Genomic DNA, 16,485 nt, shown 5'->3' with positions numbered 1-16,485 from the left:
GAAGGAATACACATGCACACATACTATTTACAGTACCAGAAAAATACTTAGTAAGTCCAAATAGATGTATGAATACGGAGGGAATCATGTAGAGGACAAATGGTCCAACATGCTTTGTGGGTCTGTGCAGTGGAGGACACATCTCATCAACAGAGCTGCTGGAAAAAGCAACCAAACAGAAATTCTGTGGAGTGCAATAAACCTGAGGGTTAAAGTCCAGGACACATTTCTATGAAAAAGTAAAAAATATCCTCACTGTGAACATACTGCATGAAAATGACGTACTCTATAAGGGCAGCTACATGTTTCACAGTAAACACACACAGAGACTCTGCAGGTCAAAGCAAGCAGCTTGTCACTATCATACCTTTCTTGAGCTCATTCTGAGTCAGTGAAGACAATTACCTTGACAAATCCAACATGGAGTCCATTTTGTCAAAGAAATTACGAACATGGTTTATTTTGAAAGATCAAATCTCAGGATGCAGAATGTGAAATATTTGTTCATAGCTAATATGCTCATCATTTCAAATTATTTTGGCTGACGCTGCTGATGCTGATAAATACTAGTTTGTTTTTCATCTTATTGCAGAGACCATGACGTTTCTGCCGTGGTAGAATTAAAGAACATATTACGCAGTACTTTTTTTTTTTGTTTACATCTCGTGCTATGATGATGGGCAACAGGCAAATGTAGACATCAAATACAAGGCTTTAAAAAGTCTTAAACATTTAGAGAGTGCAAAGTCCAACTCTCAAGTTTGTGAACTGACTAGCAGGAGATCATCTGTCATAAGAGCCAACAGCTTGTGTTAATTTTGTTTTGTCATAATCAGCCCAGTTTAAGGTGATGTCAATATTTAATCTTGAAGCCTTTAAAGGCCCGTTCATTTCAAATACCACGAGTCCAAATATTGTCTGTACTGTGACACATTGGTGTGGACAAAGATTATCAACAACTTACACTTAAAGAATAGTTTCTAATCATGAGAGGCTGATTCATGTGCTGTAAAAATATCACACAGATTAAGCCAGTCATCACTGACTCAAAGATATAGAATAAAATAATCTTTGAGTTTTTATTCAGTACATGATGGAGACATAAGTACAAAACAAAGCAGTTCAGTTATATTTCACAAGACTAAGTTCTTAGCCAGCACTATGTGTTCTTGTTTGGAGTTGAATTTTGTTTATTTTTAGTGTTTCTTCATTTCCTGTTTCATTTTGTCTCTTTCTTCCTTCATGTTGCTTGTTTCCCTTTGTGTGTATTTTTTACTGCTTTAGTTCCAAGTTAAGTCTTTAGTGTTTCCTGTTTTATTTTGTAATTTCTTATCCTCACCTTTAAGGGATAGGACAGCTGAAAAAGAGACAGGACATATTGGGAGGAGAGAGTGGGGGATGACATGCAGCAAAGGGCTGAGGTACAGCCTCTGTACATGGAGCGTGCAACATAACCGCTAGGCCATCCAGCGACCCCTATTTTGTAGTTCTTGTCCCCGGTGTTTCAGGTCTTGTCTTACTTCCTTGTTTCAGGTCTTGTCTTACTTCCTCCCTTTGTCTGGTTTCCCTCCATGTTGTTTGCCCTGATTGCCTTCACCTGTGTCTGATTACCGCAGTAAATGAAATTCACTCTGATACACATGCGTGTTCAGAGAGAATTCAAACATTTAGTTTCCGCTCTTCCTCTGACTTGCAGAGGAAGCCAGCCATGCATCAGTAGCCTTTCATTGATATACCAATTATCAGACATTAAAGCTTGTTTGGGGATACAAACTGTCGGAGGGAATTTAGTTTATGAAAGCTGATGCCGACTTTGACGTTAGCTTCATTAGCTCTTGATTCTGTATTCTCTCACATGTCTAACACTATTTAACCAACGCACCATGTGCAGCTGCTGCAGACATGACTCCAATACTGGATCACAGTGCTTTTTGTCACCTCTTCTGAGTGTTTGTTTGTTTTACTGTGCTTATAATCTCGATGGCATTGGAAATGAGGGAAACCTCAGTGTCCTTTCAATAATAAGTAAAGGTTTGAAATAAAATGAAATACAGAAAAATTAAAAGTAGTTTTTTATTACATCCAGCAGTTTAAAATATAAATGTAGACAAATGCAGCCCACCTACCACCACAAAACCTTCTGCTCTCTCTATTAAATCGAGTCATGGTGCACATTCAAATTTGCCTTATTTTATTATGATTTTATTTGGGAAGCCATCTTCTTTTTTTTCTTTTCTCTTTTTTCTAGCATCATAGTGCCATACATGATCATACAGAATGCTTTATGTGTACAGATGTGTTTGTATGGTCAATGGATACGATGATACAAAAAATAAACTGTTCAGGTGATTAGTAACAACTCGTCAGGTGAGATTTATAATTGTTGGATTCATGTTGCTTGGAGTTTTAAAAAACTGGATCAAAAGCAACTATAAAAAAAAATGTGTCAAATACAAACAGTCTTTAAGTCTTCAAACAGGGTTGTTCTTTCAGTATGTTTATTTGACAGCAATCTGTACCTGCTTCTTATTCTAGACAGGCTACATGGTCCCTGTCCTTTTCAGGAAGTGAAGACTTATCACCAAGAGGCATCGACATGTGCTTTTTGGGGTATTGAGATTACTTTATGAGCCGTCCCCAACTTTGTTAAATGGAGAAGTGACTGTATGATTACAAGAAGGGGACACTCATTGTAACATCATGATCCTGATTGACAGGTTGCCTTGTAGCCAAACAATCATGCCTACAAACCGAATCGAACTGAACCGCTTGGTTGTGACGGGACTCTTGCTCTAAACGGGACATGATTCACAAAATGAACAACACGCTGAGTTGAAGTTGACTTACAAACAAGAAGACCAATAACATGACAGGGGTAATAATCAAACAGGAAGTAGGGACATTTTCTCGTGACTTGATTACAATCGGATTTTGCAACCAGTGGAGTCGCCCCCTGCAGGCCATTAGAAGAACTTCAGTTTGAATGCACTTTCCCAGTGTCTTCACTTTTGAAACCAAGAGGCTTCGTCACTTCCTGTTTACAGTCTATGAACTTCACACTCATTGGCCTAAAAGTAAAACACAATAAATGATCTTATTAGTCCAGGTGTGAAATACTGCAGGTACATGAGAAATTCTGATTTGGTTCTATGAGAGTGTTATCACGGGCACATCTCCAACAGGGGGATCCCATCATAAAGTGTCTCTGGGACAGGACGTCCCAGCTGTCTCTGACGGGCATCTAACCGGCTCACACCTGCTTCTTCAACCCCCCCCAGCCCAGCCCCCTTTCTCTTCAACCAGCTCCCTCCCTAACCCAGCCCTGCAACTCAATTCAAGCCTGAACCTGACACCGCCTGACCTTCTACTCTTGCATTCTGTAACTTTTCTCCGTCCAACTTTGCCGGTCTCTGGACTCCTTTTTTTGCTTTCCACTCCACAGCGTGCAGAGACGTTGGTGAGCTGCAGAGTGTTTGCCGTTCACACCGCCTTTGGCCTGAATTGAATCCTCGTCTCCTGTTACACAGCTGTCTGCTGCCTGTTCTCCAACAAATGGGAGGTCCTAAAGTTTGGATATGTTGCACCATTAAGGATTAATATTTAAACCTGATAAAACCCGGATTAATTTTGAATTATGGTGTATCAAGCGTGAATACAGGTTTAAGATAGAGAGATTTAAGATGCACCTTACTTTAAACATTTCATTTAGGAAATATGTGCATATTCAGATGCACAGAAGTTTATATGCATCTGAATCAAATTCAATTTAACTTCGTTCTCCAATTTCAAGATGTGATTCGGTATTTATTTTAATCCTAAACTCAAATATTAAAATTCCTAAAAGAAGGTTAACTGAACCCAACTGATATTTGTAATACTGTAGAAGAAATGTATCTGTACTGAGACAGTGGATATAATTTATAAACATATTTATATTCAGAGAGGGAAATCTGGCAGAGAGAGAGAATGGGGAATGAGATGCTTGAAAGTTCTCACAGGTCAGACCTGAACCCCGTAGGGCCCCGAGCAGAACTGCCCCCGCACACAGGGCGTGCGAACAAACCACTTTTTTTTTTAACCTTTATTTAGTCAGGTTAGTCCCATGGAGGTCAAAGATCTCGTTTTCAAGGGAGACCTGGCCACGGCGCCCTCAGTACACAGTTATTTTTAGTTGCTAACATTGAATCTTTCATCAGACATACCTCATAACAAATAAGAAATAACGTTGATAAAAACAATGTCAGTGTTCATTTTTACGCTGACAACACTGTGATGTACTGCTCAGCACCCCCACTCCAGACAAACTAATGCTTTTCAAATTCAAAATATAACCCATCAAACCTGCTTTAATCCCCTCTTCTCAGGGTACACAGATTGAGTCTGTTTGCTCATATCTTAGTATTTCAATTGATGGATCTCTTTATTTTACACCTCACATTCAGCAGCTGGAAAAAAATATTAAAACTGAAACTGGGCTTTTATTTTAGAATCAAATCCTGCATCTCTTTTAAATCTAAGATGAGACTGGTTTCTGACACTTTTATGTCTCTGCTGGACTATAGTAATGTTTTATACATGTACGCCTCATCTCAAGCTCTGCACACCGTGTATCATGGAGCTCTGAGGGTTTTCACTTATTTTAAAGCCCTCACTCATCATTGTTTTTTGTATGCACTAGTTGGATGACCATTGTCCGCATGCAGACTTAAATATTTGCATATTTTTATCTACAAGTCTATTTTAGGTCTGCTTCCTTTACACCTTCTTACTTACATCAGTCAGAAGATTTTTGGGGTTTATCATTTTTGGTCCAAGGAACTTTTCTTTGCTTTCGGTTTCAAAAGTCAGAAAATAACTCTGAAGTTTGCTGCTCCATTTAGATCCAAATACAAAAAGACCTGAACGACAAAAAGACTTAACAGGCTGGATTCACTGAATGATTTTAAGAGGATGTTAAATGACTTGAAAAAGAGATTTTTAATCTCAACGATTTTTGGAAGGAGTGATGGAAAGATGGACGGATGCATGGATATATGGATGGATGGATAGATGGATGTAGGGGTGGATGGATAGATGGATGGATGGATGTAGGGGTGAATGGATAGATGGATAGATGGATATAGGGGTGGATGGATAGATGGATAGATGGATGTAGGGGTGGATGGATAGATGGATAGATGGATGTAGGGGTGGCTGATAGATGGATGTAGGGGTGGATGGATAGATGGATGGATGGGTGGATGGATGGATGGATAGATGGATGGATGGATGGATGGGCGGATAGATGGATAGATGGATGGATGGGTGGATGGATGGATGGATAGATGGATGGATGGATGGATGGATGGGCGGATGGGCGGATAGATGGATAGATGGATGTAGGGGTGGATGGATAGATGGATGGGTGGATGGATGGATGGATGGATGGATGGATGGATAGATGGATGTAGGGGTGGATGGATAGATGGATGGATGGAAGGATGGATGAGTGGATAGATGGATGGATAGATGGATGGATGGATGGATGGATGGTTGGATGGATGGATGGATGGATGGATGGATGGATGGATGGATAGGTGGATGGATGGATGGATAGGTGGATGGATGGATAGGTGGATGGATGGATGGATGGATGGATTGGCGGATGGATGGATAGATAGATGGATTGATGGATTGATGGATTGAAAGATGGATGGGTGGATAGGTGGATATATAGATGGATGGTAAGATGGATGGATGGATGGATGGATGGATGCGTATATTTCTTATAGGATTTGCAATCTTCAACACAGCAGTACAAAAAATGTTGTTTTTCTGTAATAACGTCCTTTGAGCCGTCCACCCTGAGTGTGACATTAGAGGACAACAGCTCTCATGTTGAAAGGAGCTGGAGGCTTTCTGAAAGGTTTGACAACAAATCTAAAAACCTTTCTAAATGATGGACCAATGTCTTAGTTAGTGCTCACAACCATCATCTTCAAAACACAAAGTGAGGACGTATCATTTTGAAGAGTTCAGAAACCTGTACACTCAATGTGGAGCTGTTCAGAGGACCTTTAATACTTTATTTGTTTCATCCATTTTATAGCTATGGAGTTAATGCTGTACATCTAAGTAGTGCTCACAAAACGTTCTTTAAACCTGTAAACTGCAGAAGGCAGAAGTGTCACCTGCAAATGAGACTCCAGATTGAGTGTCTAGCTGCTGACATTTTACCCGGAGCCATTGACTGATGCCCGTCTAGAACAGTTATGCAACAGGGCGGTGATACCATGATGTTCCTTCTCCGCATATCAGCCAGGGAATTCCTCCAACTTCACAAGATGCTGAAACAACCATCAACCCACTCAAGTTTTCACTCATTACAGCTCCAAAGATTTAGACTCCCTAAAGGACAACTTGATATAATGATTCAGTTATGGGAGTATTTAGAAAAGGTGCTTCGCTGGTGGTGGATTTTTTTGTTGCAGCGTGCACGGTTTCATTCAAAGAATAGATATCTTTTGGAACCTTATATAGTTGACCTTAAACACTTTCGGTGGTCTTATCCCACAGAGCGTGTCAAAGGAAGTGAGCATTAGTTTATGGCCTTGCTGGACACTTACTTGAAACATATACAGCTTGACCCCTGCAAAGGAATCCATGTCAACTGCACTGACCTGCATCAGAATAACTCAGTGTCAGGCTGCAGCTGCGTCCTGTGAAACACTAAGAGAACAAGGTGAGAGCAAACTGTGTCACACTGGAGGACAGGAACTAGGAACTGGGAGAAAAAAAAAAGGATCATTAAGATTTCTGTCATGAAGAATCAGAGTCGTCAGCAGTTCCTCCTTTATGAAACATGATTGAGAAAGTGATGTTACGTGCTTGGCAGCTAAATACAATGACAGAGAGAGTGTCTATAAATAACACCTTTATGGCCGGGTATATTTAAAGCTTTACTCCCACATTAAATTCAGCACCTGTCTGTAGAGAGAGGTTGCCTGGAGCTACAGATAACACACAGTCACATTTAAGGGATTTATTTTTCTGTTATAGAGAGTCAAATGTCTCTGTGTTTCATGCAATTAAAATAATGTGTGTTATCTTCTGTCTGAAAATGGCCTAAAACCTCCAAATAAGAAATAAAAATGTCAGCTTTAAATGATGCATGTTCTGATTAAAAAGTTGTTAGATTGGATGTTATGCAAGCTGATGTTTTTCCACAGGTAGAGGGGTGGGATACTTGTTGCAGGGTTGGTGGTTGGTCAGGCTCCTTTGAAACTAAAAACCACCAGGGTCACGTGTTCATAGTGTGGTCAGGGGGAGGCTATAATTAAACCAGGTTCTCTGGCCCATCTGCACCCTGTCAAACTGGAGGCCCCGCCCACACTGGCACCCTGATTCAATTTCACACAGTCAGTTCTCTTCCCGTCTAAAACTTCAACAGACATCTCTTAGCTTTGATGAAACCAGTTTTCTAAAATCTTTCAAAGACATAACAGTAGAGGAACTTGTGCCCCTAAAAGCTGAGATATATATATATATATTTTAAATCAACACAATTTAACACCAAGTCAGTTTAATGGATTCAGGAGAGTCAGGGATCTGCAGTGGGCCTTCTGATAAGATGCTGTTGATGCATTCATGAATCAATAATGAAACTGAAGAAAAACATAAAATAATAAATAAGGTAGCTTTAGTTTACCACTTCAAACTTCAAACATAATCCAATACAATATGAGGTAACATAACACAAACAAATGAACATGTGATGCTTTTATGCATGTATGAAAACAGCCTTATAGATCAATTATAAATCAAGTATCAATTAATTATTCTATTACCATTTTGATTCTTGCTCTAACAGACCAACCATGAACTTTTTTTAATTAAAATTCCTGCCCATCAAAAAATTATAATTTTCCCGTTTTTTTTCCATATGATGCTTTTTTTGCATAAAATCCTCAAAACTTGCTGAAGTGTTCTAGGTGAGCTGCATCATGTGTGAGAGCAAACAGCTTCTGACTTCAGCCAGACTTTCTAATGCCAGCCCCCTAGTTCCTTTTCTCGCATGAAGTCAGGGTTTACCACGAGCTCCACAAGGGGGGGGGAGGGGCGTGGAAGTTTGTACACTCTCATCGACATACAACCATAAACTGTTTGGTCTCGGGCAAACAAACAGTCAACATAATAAAACTGCTTCATCATGGAAATTGTGATTTTGTCGAAGTACAGGCAGTACTGATATAAAGGCCAAAATGATCAGGATGTCATATAGCGTACTCTGTTGATTCATCCGTTACTTCAACTTTATTCTCTTTACATCATGGGCCATTTGCCTCCTGAGCCCCCCTCCAACCCCCCCTGCCTGCTGTCTGTCAAGGATAGTCTCCTGCAGTCAGGGACAGGGGTGGACAACTGACTCAGAACGTTTTCAGGGGCAGTCTGCCTGACATCTTGTCGACATTTTCAGGAGTGCATATGTTAAAACAACTATGTATAAAGCAAACATTTTCAAGACTGCAGTCCAACTTAAAACACAGTCGACTCCTCTGAGGAGCGTCAGGTAAAAAAACAGATTACAGCGTGCAGAGTGTGTCCTCCATCTCATCCCTTTACTGCAGTATTAACATGAGTCACTCAGGTGATGTTGCCTAGTCAATACAAGAACTCTTCTCAGAAGGATTAACTGCACCAAACAACTGAACACCATGTGCTCTATCTAGAGAGAAGGTTTATTTAAGCATACCTAACATGTGGCAGGGCATCTGAGTGAATAAAGGGTTGACATTCCCGAGCTGGGAGTACAGTATGTGACCACGGATCGTTGCACATGTAAAGTGACCACATTACATGCATGTACGCACGGTGCCAAAAACCCCTGTGGAAAATGTATTTATATATGCTGAGCATGTGTGCATGTTTCACCTTGATAGGTTTGTTTTTAGTTTGTGTCACACATGGGTTGTATTTGACCTTTAATGTCAACATTCAGGACTCTGCATTGAAAGTGAAAGAAATAGTGTTGGATAAACACTGGATCATTAAAAAACAGCAAAGATTCATTGTGAATATTTTTAACCTGGTTTCTTTTAACTGCATGAACCCGATGTTTCTGTAGACAGACCAAACCAATTAACTCCAGTTATTCTTAGTCAAAACATATAATGGTCTTTATTGACTTATCGTGAATAAACCATTTGAGATCCTGGTTTCCGCGAGGACTCAAACTCTTGATCCTCTCTGACCCGCTCCCTAAGTGGACTTTGTTACTCTTTAAAGTTCATCACCCGAGGGCATACTGAAGGTGCATATGTACACGCCTGAGGGCTACAAATAGCTATGTCATACTTCTACATTTTTTTTTTTTAAATAATATGATGTTGCCTGCACTATTCAGCTGAGTGGTATATACAGTTTTCATAATAACTCCCTTTTGTCCATGTCTCAAAAAATGTGGGCAATCAAATCAATGGCATCTGCTGTGTGTGTAAGTGTGTAAGTGAAGTGAGTTCAGACATCTCCATCTGCACTGATTTCATACTTTACATCCGTCATTCTCACTAACACGTATCAATGTTTCCTCCCAATCTGGCGCTCTGTTGATGCTGCAAACGAGATTGGGGGTGGGGGGGGGTTGAGATAATATTATCTCATTAACCCTGAAATGTCTGAATGTAAAATAAATCTGCGAGGAGTAGTAGTATCTGTGAGGCTGGATGTCAAACATAAATAATGTTCTCCTGCAATCAACAATGTTATGAACTGAAGTCATGATGTACAAAACTACTTTCATAAAAAATAATCAGTTTGGTCAGTGAACAATGAACATAATACTTTTTTTTTTACATTTTTGGCTTTATTTCGACTCCATGTGTCTAAAATGACTGTGCATTAAGGATAGACTCTTAATATTGACTCTATGAGAGACATTACCACTCAGCCATCCTTTTGCACCTGATACTGTGTCATCACTTTCTTATTTATTCATTTATTTTTTAATGAAATTCATTGACAGTATTAGCACTGCTGTTTAATAGCTTCCTGCGTTTTATTTTATCTCTATCTTCTTCATTTTTTACATCAATATTACCAAGACAAATTCCCTGTATGAATGACTTTATAGTCCAACAGCTTTCTGTTTTTTTAACAATATGTTTATTGAGTTTTAAAAAAAATTCCAAGAAACACAATTACAATTAAATGAATATTAAGAAGAAAAATATAGGCTATATATATATATATATATATATATATATATATATACATGCACATATATACACATTTATAAAATAAGGGGGGAAGTAAAATATGATAAAACTAAAATAAAAAAAACTTTAATTGCAAAATGTTGCAACATTATTACTGTCCGTATTAAATAAAAATAACCAAAGGGAGTACATTGCCATAGATGATTTGTTAATAAGAGCAGTTTTCTTTTGCTTTTTTCCCCCATTATGATAAAGTTGGTTTTTTTTTATCAGCACTTTAACTTGTCCTTTACCCGAAAGTGGTTGTAAAGTTATTTATATTTATACTTCAGAAAGCTGGAGAGCTTGAAAGAAAAAGATTTTTAGAAGGAATGCTTGAACTCAAAACAGAAAATGCCAAAATATGTAATTTTTCATTGTGTGTGACTCAAGCTTTAAAATATTTACTTTAATCCTCCAAAAGAAAAGAGTTACAGATGGTATAAGACAGCTGCTTCCACAGGCTGTTCTCCCTGTGGTAAGTAAATTGACATTTATGTGTATAATTGGAGGCCTGGCCCTTTAACCCGGGTTAAAGCCGTAATATTGTTAATTTATTAAAAGGGATTTGTCTACATCCAGTAAGAGCAAATGTTTGCATCGCCTCTCCTGTAAATCTGTTTGTTTAACTGCTTCACTACTTGAGTTGATTAACCAGAGTTCACCTCTAACACACAGATGTCGTTTTACCCACAATGCACAGGAGCACAAGGGTAAGCAACAGGTGTGGCTTTGATACGGACATGACCAGGTGCAGGAGTTTATACAGCCGACATGTGTCTGTGTCTACAGGGGTAACTGTAGGTTTAAGTGCAGAGCTAAAGAACAACCCGTCAAGACCACCACTGATAGAATATTCATCCATGTCATTACCGTAATTAGAAGGAAAATTCTCCTTTCTAACAGAACAAGTAACTCCAATTTATTTAGATTTTTATCCCCCAGTTACGGCTACAAACTTCCCGGTGTCACGGTCTAAGTGAGTGAAACACCCCAGCACTCAAGATGAAGATTTTTAATTTATATTTCTGGTCTTGTCTCAGTCTCGCCCATGCCTTGTTCTTGGTCTTGACTCGGTCTCGACCCCTTAAATGTCTCGGTCTCGGAGCACTCCGGTCTCAGATATGTTGTGGTCTCGGTCAGTGTGGTCTTGATGACAACACTACAGTCCATCAATTGGCAGCTGAAGATCTTATTACTGAATGTCTGTTACATCATCATACAATATGCTGTCCCACTAATACAATTTGATCTACAGCCTCAGACAAAGAAGTCAAACTTCATCTGCAAGACTTATCACACCCTCTACTTTTTACTGTTGTGAGCATTTATTTAAACTGTATGACGTCAGTGTAATGTGTAACCCTGTAGTCTGCTGCCCCCTGTTGACTCTCTGGTTCCCTGCCAAACTCAAACTGTGCTGGCTCTGTGTCCCTCTTATCTGGAGCTGATCTTTAAATAAACCTCTCATCAAAAAGACAAGTTCAACCTCTGCTGTGTTTCATTGTCATACAGCACCACTCTGCGTATTTTAAAAACAATATACAACATGCCTCATATCTGACTCAGCACATAGACAAATAAAAGAGCAGGTTAAATGACGATTATGCTAAGCCTCAAAGAATCCCTTCTTCAAATTGTAAAACTTGAATCTGTTCACGCACTGTGTAAGTGCTGAGAAGTTTAACTTCCTGTTGATGCACTGTTGAACATCCAGCTAGAGTCCACAAGGAGGAGACATTTGTCAAGTAATTAGTCTGTATGTTCACTCAGCCCTCTTTTCTCTGCTGCTCTGAGTGGCTGCTAAATTGAACATGACTAAAATAAATATGTAGCCTATGTGGCTGGTCTAAAATATCAAAGCCGATGAAGGTGGTCTTTCTTCTTTTGAATCCTTAAAGGAAAAAAAACTACTCACTGAACACCGCAGTGGATTTGGTTTGAAGTTCTCGAGAGATTAATTTGAACTGGAGCCAGATACATAGTTCTCACTCTGTCTCTGAGAGATGGTCTGAGGAGGAGGGTTACCATCAAACAGAGTATAACTAAGGGACTGTCAATAAATGACTGTTTCCTGGTGTGAGAAAGCCTGACGAGATATAACGAGCCTGCTCAGACACGTAACGAGCTCGGACCGTATAAAGCACGTGGCTTACATGCTGCAGAGCAGAGTATAGGAGAAGCAGAGCAGCTGCAGGAGCAGCCTGGACATTTAAGTTATATGTTTGTGCGTTAATGCAGAAAAGAGTAAGTTTGTTCATATTTAGTTGATCTAGTTTCATATATGTACTTACTAAAGTTATTATCTTCATTCTACTCCAGATAAATTGCATCAAGTTTTTCTTTGATACATTTTCAAGACTGGTTGTTATTGCAAAAGGGACATCATATATTGTATATGTTATGATGCACATTTGTGTTACCTACATATATATTTTTTTTCTTCTTTCCTTTAGAACCACAGACACATACATATACACACGAAGATACGTAGATTGATCCTCATAACTACACGGAACCACGAATGAGACACGAGACACAAGATATGCCGATCTCCTTTGTTCGAAGTGGCCTCTGTAAATCTACGTGTCTGTCACGGAATAAAACCCTTGAGCTGCGAATCCTCTCTCCTGTCCTGATTCTCTAACCGGAATCATTTTCCATAGCTGCCAACCCAAACTAAAGAACTTTCCAAAGGTTCAGCCTTTATTTCATGGTCCTTCGAGCCAGATTTGGGTTCACCAGACGATATGGATACAGCTGCAGATGTACCGGAGAACGCAGGGCGTCCACGCAGGACTCATCGTCTTCCTTCCCACCTTGCTGATTATGAAGTTGAATATCGCCACAATGAGGATCAGCCTGTTCAGCCTCCTACTTGCCCACAGAGCCATAGTAGTGGTAAAGCAAGGATATCTTCATCTACCAGTGAAAGCCATTTCAGCAGTCGATCAAGCAGGAGTCACACTGCATCATCTGTTGTAAACCACCCTGTACCATCTCTTTCCAACGTACAAGCAGCTCAATTAGAAGAGAGGATGAAAGCTTTGCAGCTTGAGGAAACAAGATTTCAAATAGAGGACGATATCAATGCAGATATACAATGCCGAGAGCTGGATGCTAAGGCCAGAGAGGCCCAATGTATTCAGGAGGAAGCAGCACGGGCTCGTGAGGCTCTGGTCAAACGGCTAGACAGAAACCGTCGCCTCATTAAAGCTGAGAATAAATGGAAGCTCGCAAAACTAGTTTCTTCAATGGTATTAGAGGACAACCTTTAGGCCCCTGATGTGACAAACACCGCAGGCGATAATCCTTCGCCACATGTTTTACCAGCGGATGGAGCAGCTGTTTTCCCCTCAACTCATGACCAGTCAACCAGACCACCAGCTCTTGGTCTGACATCTACTCCTGTCTTTGGACCATTGATTGCACCTCAGACAAAGGCTGCAGCATCTGCAACCTCTCAATCCAACACGCCAGTTACTGGCCAACCCACGGATTTTCAAACCATTGCATTGCCAACGTCAGAATCTATTGAAGACAGAGCCCTTGAAGACAGAGCCTTATCCAGTCATTGCCCCCTACGGAGAAAGACAGACTTTTCCCTCAGCAGGTTCTCAGTCTACAACAGCTCCCACCTCTGATGTTCGGCAATGCCCTAAACTACCTCCTCCAGCACCGGTCCCAGGTCTCTTCCAGCATTCGTCTGTGCTGCCACCTGCAAAGCGTGATCCGGGTGCAGCATATGACCAGCCAGTCCAGCCTTCGCCTGACCATCCTCCTTCGAGGTCTTCGCAGGTACTCCTCATGCTGTACCTCCCCCGAGCATGCCTTACCAACCTGTACCAGTTCACTATGGTTCTCCGCCTATCTTAGCAAATCCACCAGCTTACGCCACGCTTCCAGGGATGGAACTTTTTATAGCTTCTAGCTATGGCATCCCAAGACCCTCTTTGCCAGTGTTTGACAGCGGCCGGGAGAGTGACTTCGCCCTACTCAAGATGGCACTGGACAATCTACTGAGCCCTCATCAACATCTGAGTGAACAGTACAGCTGGTCAGCTACACGCCTTATTGTGAATAACTCTTTATCAAATACTCTCTTCATCAAATCAAAACTGATGAGTCATCAAAACATTCACCCCCCCCCCCCCCCCCCGTACAGTGTGTGTCCATCGAGACATGAGCTAATCACACCTATTTGTTTGTTTTGTACCAAGCTGTAAACATGTTCATCTCTGCTGTAAAAACAGATTTTTTTTAATGTTGTTTTTCAGATTAAATAAATATTTCTATATAAATGCACTCCTTTATGTCTACTTATGTGTATACATTTCAGATTTGAAATGACAAGACTAAAATGTGCATTAATGCTCAACTCAATAGCTTAGGGAAGGACGTCTACTTTTACACAACTTCCTATTCTTTTAACATTTTTTTTTACCAAATACTAATGTAGTTCATTTCTGAAAGTGGGATGGAACAGAGTCATTACAAAAATATGCCCTTAAACACAGCCCCACTCTTAAATCAAGATACACCGAGAGTAAATAAGATAAATAACTTGTGAATAAAAACACAGTTAAAAATGATTTAGAAATGTAGTCTTCCCTGATCAACTTCACATAATATCAACTTCTCCCATCTAAACTGGACAAAGGGTTTTAAAATGGGAAGAAAATGGTTTGATTGCAAGTTGTTTGGAGGAGATCTATTTTTATTTGAACAGCTGAAGCATGAATACAGTCTTCTAAGGTGCAAACCCTCCTCCTTCTTCTGAAGCTTGTGGAGCTCCTTCATGTACTGCTGTCTTATCTGCTGGCCATCTTCTCTCAGCAAAACTTTGACTGTTGAAAAGTCATTCAGAAGAAGCTTGAGCATGTGACATGGATCCAGGAGAACATGGACTTTTAGTGAGAGGTCTTCAGGATGGCAAAGAAAGAGAGAAAATATCAGTTATTCATTAAATCATTTTTTTTGTTCTCATCTATTTTTCTGTATTCATCTGTGTGTAAGAGCACATTTATAAATTCAACAGTGTACTACCCAGACAACAAAGGTACAGTATTCAGGTAATCAACATCTATTTAAAGTTAAGAAGATAAACATTATTGTAATCATGCTGTGTTCAGCTCTCTCACTCACTCACACAATGATATTCCACATCAAATTGTCTCAGATTTTGTGAGGAAAAATTAAGCAGTTTATTGTGGATAGTACTTCATCCATATGTTATTTATATTTTATATTTCTACAGCTATATTCTGTGAATGAGTTCAGTGAAAATTAATATGGTTATTAATATAGTTCTTAATGGTTACAGATGCTCTTACAAAGTGCATTTTTTTTTTAAATTTGTTAACAGTTTGCTCAAATCTTAAGACACTACATCAACCATGTAACGTTAATGTCATCCTCTATAACCTACACAGCAGATTAGGTTCAGTTCAGTTTATGTTACTGACGGACAATTACTACACAAAGTTTGTTTTTTAATGTCCACATTTATGTGGAGTATAACATTCATCATAACATCAGATAACCACCGAGCTGAACCTTTAGCTTCTAACATCACACAAACTCATTATTTTCAACAACAACATCTTAACAACAAACATTTCTAAACCACCGACCGTAAATAATGAGCTACACAGTTAGTCGACAAGCTAATGCTAAACAAGCTAGGTCCGTAAATATAAATACCGACACACAAGTATACAGTAAATATAACACTACTATATCACTTACCGAAGAAAACTGAAGCATCAACTTCTTGGATGGTCTGTTAACCGCACAGCAAGCCATGTATGTTGTCAGATATGTGTTAAACAAACTCTCCAAACGAAGTAAGAAAGAGGAGAAATCAGACGGATCAAGCTGCTAGCCTCCTGACCTGACAGACAGATGCAGCGCGCAGAGCTGTCAATCAAATCTGACACAACCAAATATGGGCATAGCCGTTTTCCTTAATAGAATAAAATCCGATGAGTTATAAAAAAATTCACCCCCCCTCCCCACAGTGTGAGGAGAAGGGGCCGTCAACTTATCAGATATATCTCGTTTTTTGAACCAGGCTGTAAACATGTTGATTCCTGTGGTAAATACGGGCTTTTTTGGCTGTGGGCTTATGGCACTTCCGGCGCTTCTGCAGCCAGCCTCAAGCGGAACCTCGAGGAACTGCAGTTTTTTGTACTTCCGCATAGGCTTCATTTTTCGAGACCGGAGGTTGCCCCTTGGGCAGAACGGCTATGAA

Source organism: Labrus bergylta, chromosome 14 (genome assembly GCF_963930695.1).
Source record: "Labrus bergylta chromosome 14, fLabBer1.1, whole genome shotgun sequence".
NCBI classification, from domain to species: domain Eukaryota; kingdom Metazoa; phylum Chordata; class Actinopteri; order Labriformes; family Labridae; genus Labrus; species Labrus bergylta.
The sequence above is the reverse complement of the archived record's forward strand: the minus strand, read 5'-3'. Positions refer to the sequence as shown.